The sequence below is a fragment of the Pithys albifrons genome, chromosome 3 (assembly GCF_047495875.1).
Source record: "Pithys albifrons albifrons isolate INPA30051 chromosome 3, PitAlb_v1, whole genome shotgun sequence".
In the NCBI taxonomy this organism is placed as follows: domain Eukaryota; kingdom Metazoa; phylum Chordata; class Aves; order Passeriformes; family Thamnophilidae; genus Pithys; species Pithys albifrons.
In genome coordinates this window covers 9250061-9256060 of record NC_092460.1, presented here as the reverse complement: position 1 = coordinate 9256060, position 6000 = coordinate 9250061, and the positions used below count along the sequence as shown (strand labels likewise).

Genomic DNA, 6000 nt, shown 5'->3' with positions numbered 1-6000 from the left:
ATTTTTCTCTAGTGTTTATATTTGACCAGCATAAAAACTTCAAACCAATGGACTGAGTTGCTCTGCAGTACATAGGAGAGAGAGACTTGAGGAAAATTATGAGAGTTCATCCACTGTGCATTTTCGTAGTTCTCGGGTCAGTTGAAACCCTCTATGATAGACTATTGTGGAGTACTTTAATTTGTTCTGCAGTGTGACCACACTGTGCTGCCAGGCATGCAAAGCACTACTGGGCTCTGTTTTGGACGTGACCCTGACCTCCTCAAGCCCTCAGGTACAGTCTGCACCCTATGCCCTCCCTGATCACAGCTCGTATTGAAAGACTTGGAAGCATTTTGTTTTTCATCTTGATTTCAGAGGACACAGAAAGCTTTGGTTGTCACTTCCCTGCCATTCCAGGACAACATTAAGGATTCTCTTTTCATGCATATCTTGCAGACTTATTTTTTCTCTCTTCCATCTGTAGTTTGACTTCTTTTCCTTTATTACATGTTAGCAATCAACAACTAACCCATAGTGGGATTTTTCCTGTGCAGGGCTCCAAACATGGCATTTTTTTCCAAGAGTTCTGTTCCATGTGGGTGGCTCCCACTCATGTTTTTTGTTGCCGCAAGCAGCCATTCGTGTCAGTCTAACCCTAATGTGACTACTATCCCATTAGCAACTTCACATAATGTTTTACAGAAGTGTTTTGTGTCACCTTAAGCTCTAGAAGCCTTGTCATAATGCATCAAAAGAACAGAGAAAAGAAAGATCTCAGGAAGCTTTACATTTCTTGCTCTAGAACTCACCTGACAAAACAGCAGCTCTCCAAGTTTATTTTGGCTAGTATGTAACAAAGCCTTGGTTTGTATGAATTGTCATGCTGCTAAAAGATATAATTTTTCTGTGAAATAATAGCCCATATACAATAACTGAATCAAAGAGCGCATGTAGTAAACACTTTGTAATGTACCTAAATGCAGTAGCTACCTCATTTTGCTAGCACTTTATTTCAATTTAGGCCAAGGGACAATTTAAAAAGATTCATTCCCAAGTACACAATTCAGAAAAATATTAATTACTACTCAGAGCAATATCTGAAGCAGTGCTGTTAGTTGTCTTGGCTGAAATTCAACCTTGATGATATCCAAAGGTCCGATAAAATTTTTCATAGAAGAATCCCATACTTGTAGGACATAATAAAATTGTTGAGCTGCAGCTCCAGGGCCACTGAGAACTGGAGAATGAGGTCTTTCTTTCTGGGGACTTTCTTATGTCACGGGATGTTTTTCAAACACCGTTACCTAAGAAATATCAAACATAACAGACTGTTACACATAATAGCATCTTTGATCTTTGCTAGTAAGACAAAATGTAAGGCTGTTTATTACTAACAACTTAAGTGCTCATTAGTATGTTCCAACAGGAGGCACTGACAGCAATAGGCAAAAGGAAATGTTCAGTGTTAACCCACACACAGCACAGTTCAGCTCCTATTACAGCCTGTGCAGCAAAGAAGGGAGAAAATCCTTACACACAACTATTTTAAAATTATTTACCAGAGTAAGAAAAAGGAGCATTTGTTTGATTTATTATCTGCTTTTACAATAAAGTTCACTTCCAAATAATACTAATGCCTGCCTGTCCCATCATGCTTTTCATTCCTAACTCACAAAGCAACCTCCGACGGAGGTCAGGAACATTTTACAAAAAACAAACATGAAGTGAGGCGACCTCTCTGATGTCCCTGAGTAAGACAGCACAGTCCCAGCTCTGTTGACCGCTGGACATAGGAACAAAGGATTAGAAAGGGCATCTTGTATCATCAAATCCAGCTTCTTACTCTTCAAATCTATTTTGCTATAATAACCTCATGCAAGACTCTTTGGGGCTCATGATCTCTTATATAAGCTTCTACAAATACTCTTTCAAGACCATCATCTCTTGTATATCCTCATTCACCCTGATCCTGTGGGGAGACTCTGCCTAATGCCAACATATTACCCACCAGTGATTTGGGGCCATCACCCTGAAGATGCTCCCTATCTTAAAGGCTGGAGAATGAATGGGGCATTTCTTGCCATGTATGCTCCCAATTTATGCCTTTCTTGGTGGTCTGTCCTAATAAAAGATCTGTAATAGGTGCCACGACAGACCTGAAAGGTGTTCCCAAAGAAGAGAAATAGAAATGCTGAGAGCCTGACAACTGTAGCTGATGGCAGCTGTGAAAGCTGTGTGTGAAATCCCTGCCCAAACTCACAGCACAATGGCTATTGCAGCATTAACTGGAGGCTTGCAGGAGCCCCAGGTGCTGACACAAACAGGGCATTTGGGTTTACCCCTGCAATACCTGTGTTTTTGTGTAGAGACTCACATCCTGGCAAACAATAGATCCTCAAGTATGCTCAGTCCAGCACATTTCCAACATCCATCACCCCCTTCCTTTCTCAAATAACTACTTACTGGAGGAGTTATTAATGCCTTTCCACCTACACAGCCTAGATACTGACACTCACACAAAGGCATTTTTCAAGCTCTGAGGTCATGTTCAAGTTGCTGGTTAGAATGTCTCTCTGGGCAGTTCTATTAAGCAGCAGCTACAGCAATAGGATACCACGATACAAACCTTTGATAATAATTGAGCATGAAATGGGCTTTTGGCTTGGTATCTTCAGTTTTGTACCTTCACCTCAGATCATATTTAGAGCTGGCTTTAATACTGGGAAAATTATTTCAGCTTATTAAACACAAAGCTGTTACCCAACTGTTAGACGAGGGCACAGCCCCCAGACTCTGTCCCCAGGGCTGTGTGTGAGGCTTGGATCCTTGCTGCTGCTGTGGCTGCAATTCCCCAGCCACCCACTCCTTTGTTTGATTGTCTTTTCTCACTGAAACATATGTTTCTCATTCCGATGGCATTTGGAGCAACAGTTTCCATTGTGTGCCACTCCTGACTGACAGTTTGATGGCAGCCTGTGAATCTCTTGGCACGTGTTTTGTGAATCTGCTTCAAGGAGGGTCTGGCTGCTCACTAAGTGCATCCTTTGGTGGCTTTGGGGGCAGGAGATTAACAATATTTTAGCGGAAGTTTGGGTATAAGAGTACTTAACCACAGTTGATATCATCCTTATTTGAAGCTCAGTGTTGCCCTGTACCTCAACTCTTTCATCTCAGGTCCTGGGACACAACGTCCATTGGTTATGCTCAGCTTTCCCCATTTTCCTCTCATACAATGTGACACACGAAGCCTAATGATGAATCAAGAACTGATCAGACTGAAAACATTTGGTGTTTGATAGGCAGCCCAGGTAGTCATTCAGGCTGCTGGACGTGCAGGTTAAGAGAACATTTGGCTCTCTGTCAGCTTCCTGTGCTACCAGTAACACATTTTTTGCTTTGCCTTTGTGCTGTACAATCTTGTCTGTGTCTCTGGCCCTGACGTTTCTACTGTGTCTATAATTACAGGATCCAAACAGTGCTGTATGGAATTCATGTACTCGACAGCTGAATTAAATGGCCACCTGCAGGGAAATGAAAGTCCAGAGAACGAGGTGTATAACTTTCAGTACAGTACTACTTCCAGCCTCAAAACAGACCCCTGGAATAGATGTGAGGGGGACATTATGTCTATGCTGGTCTCCCACAAAAGGAAGACATTTCATTTATAACTCTGGCTAACTCTTGTAGCTTTGTTTTCATAAGAAATAATGATATGATTCAACCAGAAAATTAATCAACCTCAACATTGAGGTGGCTGTGCATTAGCACGACACATTTATTAGGGAAAGTCTTTTGCCCTGAGCCTTCTAGCCTGGGTATCAGTGCTGTATGGAGTTGCTGTGGCACTTCTGGCTGTTTACATCTTTCCTTGAAGAAATAATGTAATTCCTGTGTAAAAACCTTCTCCTTACTGCAGAGGTGGAGGGTCTGGATGTTTTACACTTCAGAAATATCAGCAAGGGCCAGATTATGTTTATCCATTGGATTTCTGTTGATACTAACTTTCCTTGCGTCCCATTGAAATGACAAAGAGATTACTTTATATGTACTTACTGCAGAAAAAAGAAAATTTTGGGTAAAAAAGCAGAGACCTATGATCTGATCCATCTTCTCTTTGCTATTTCAAACTACTTATAGCATAATGTCACACTGAAATGAACACTTGGAGTGCTGCATTCTCTTCTCCTGACAGATTGTTATGATGTTTTCGAAGGTGACCTTCATAAAACATGTTTCCTTTGAAGCTTATACCTCACTCTCAGGTCATAATAGTTTCACACTAACAAGCAAACCACCAGCGCCTGCTTTCTAATTAATGCTTCTTGGAGGCTTCTGAGTAGGCGATATAATTAATAACACTTAAGTCTGGAGTGCAGAGAAATCTATAGCTGATTACTAGGATGTGTATTTAATTCTGGATTATACACAAACAGCTCCTGAGTGCAGGCATGAACAGCCTGGACTACGCTCTCTGGGAATTCCCCAGGACCCAGCACCACCCTGACTGTAACTCCAGTGTAAGCTCAAAAAGTTGCACTGTTTAAAAAGTGAGGCTCTGAAATTACTGAGGAGTCTCTGATTGCTGCACCCCTTCACCACACTACGCATGTGTTTTTCTCAACTGCATGGTGGCTCTGCTCACCAACAGGCAGCATCTGTTGCAGAAAATACCTCTGACCATGCCTACGCTGTCACTGTGGAGCCCACCCAGAGCTCTGTAGTCCACACTACAGGTACAGCATCTTCTGGGACAGAGCGTGCTCTCACTGCACAGCATGTATCCCTGATCCACTCTTGGATCTACTCCAAGCTATAGTTATTATTTTGTGGTTTTATGCAGTTTTAAGTACCAGGAATAATAGGAGAGCTTTTTTAAAACAAGCCATGAAAGGTGTTGCAAGTCATCTTGTTATACTTGCCTAAATGTAGGAAAAGTGATGGGATTCTTCTGGTGGTCACTCTCATGCATGCTGCATGGATTGTCATGCTCTAGAGGTGCTGGAGCAAAATCAGATGCAAGTCAAATTGCCAGTTAAAATTCCCTCTGGTCAACTGCTGCTAACAGTGGTGATTTCCCTGCTGAAGTCAATAGAACAGTGTCTTTCCACACATGCAGAGATCTTAGTGCGGAGTAGGCAACTGGGAGGCAGGATCAGTGCTCTCAAAGAATGAGTGGGGGGAAAAAACCAGATTAAAATTTGCACTCTCTGGAAAAGCTGAAAAGGCTGTGTTATCCAGAAACATTGGCAGACTGGGGCAAGGGAGAGAACTGACATCAGAAATCTGGCAAGACTGTGCAGGACACATTATTTGGAGAGATTTTTACATGAATTTGGCATGTTGAATGACACAAAATATTCAGATGGTTAAGCAATTAAAAGCTATAGAAAATTTGTAACTCCAAAAGCACTAGAAAGCAGAATATCACTGTCAACCTCTTTATGCAAAGGGACATTCTGACACTGTACTGAAGACTGACTACTTTTCTAATGGCATAAAAGTATTACTTCAGTTATGCATAAAATAGAAAAACTTCTACTGAAACTTGTGCAGCCTGGTTATTTCTTCAGATACAACACCACAAGAGTGAAACTTCCTTTGAAGAGAAACATTTTTCACATACTGTCTGAAGGTTACTAACTCTTTTAATCTTTAGCCTTTTTGCTGGCATATGCAATTTAAAATGCAGAAAACAGACTATCAAAACACCCAGCTATAGATAGTCAGAAAATTCAAAAGGCACATCTGAAAATAGGTTTCGAAATCAAGACGCTGCATCAAATCCTGCTCTTTGAGTAAGGACTTTTCCCCTGTGGATCCACCTTGAAGGGCTGTCAGTTATCAACTCAGCTGACCATACGAGAGCCAATACTGAATGAGAAATATCTCATAAAGAGGTCAAAAGAGGTCAAATCTTGCTGTTACTAAGCAAGAGAGTGACCAGCTGGGGCAATTCTATATTAAATATCCTATCCCCAGATTTTTTTCCCCTTCTCTTGCTTTCTTTCAGTCATGTGA

General features: G+C 41.4%; 1 protein-coding gene across 3 annotated transcripts in view; it reads right to left on the bottom strand.

Annotated features, from left to right (window-relative positions):
• Positions 1-931: 931 nt before the first annotated feature.
• The window catches only part of FHIT (fragile histidine triad diadenosine triphosphatase), a 549696-nt gene continuing 544627 nt past the window's right edge, over positions 932-6000 (bottom strand). For all 3 annotated transcript variants that reach the window (XM_071549691.1, XM_071549693.1, XM_071549692.1), the window contains exon 7: positions 932-1286. The gene's annotated coding sequence lies outside the window, so the exon portion shown is untranslated. The remainder of the gene's footprint in view (positions 1287-6000) is intronic.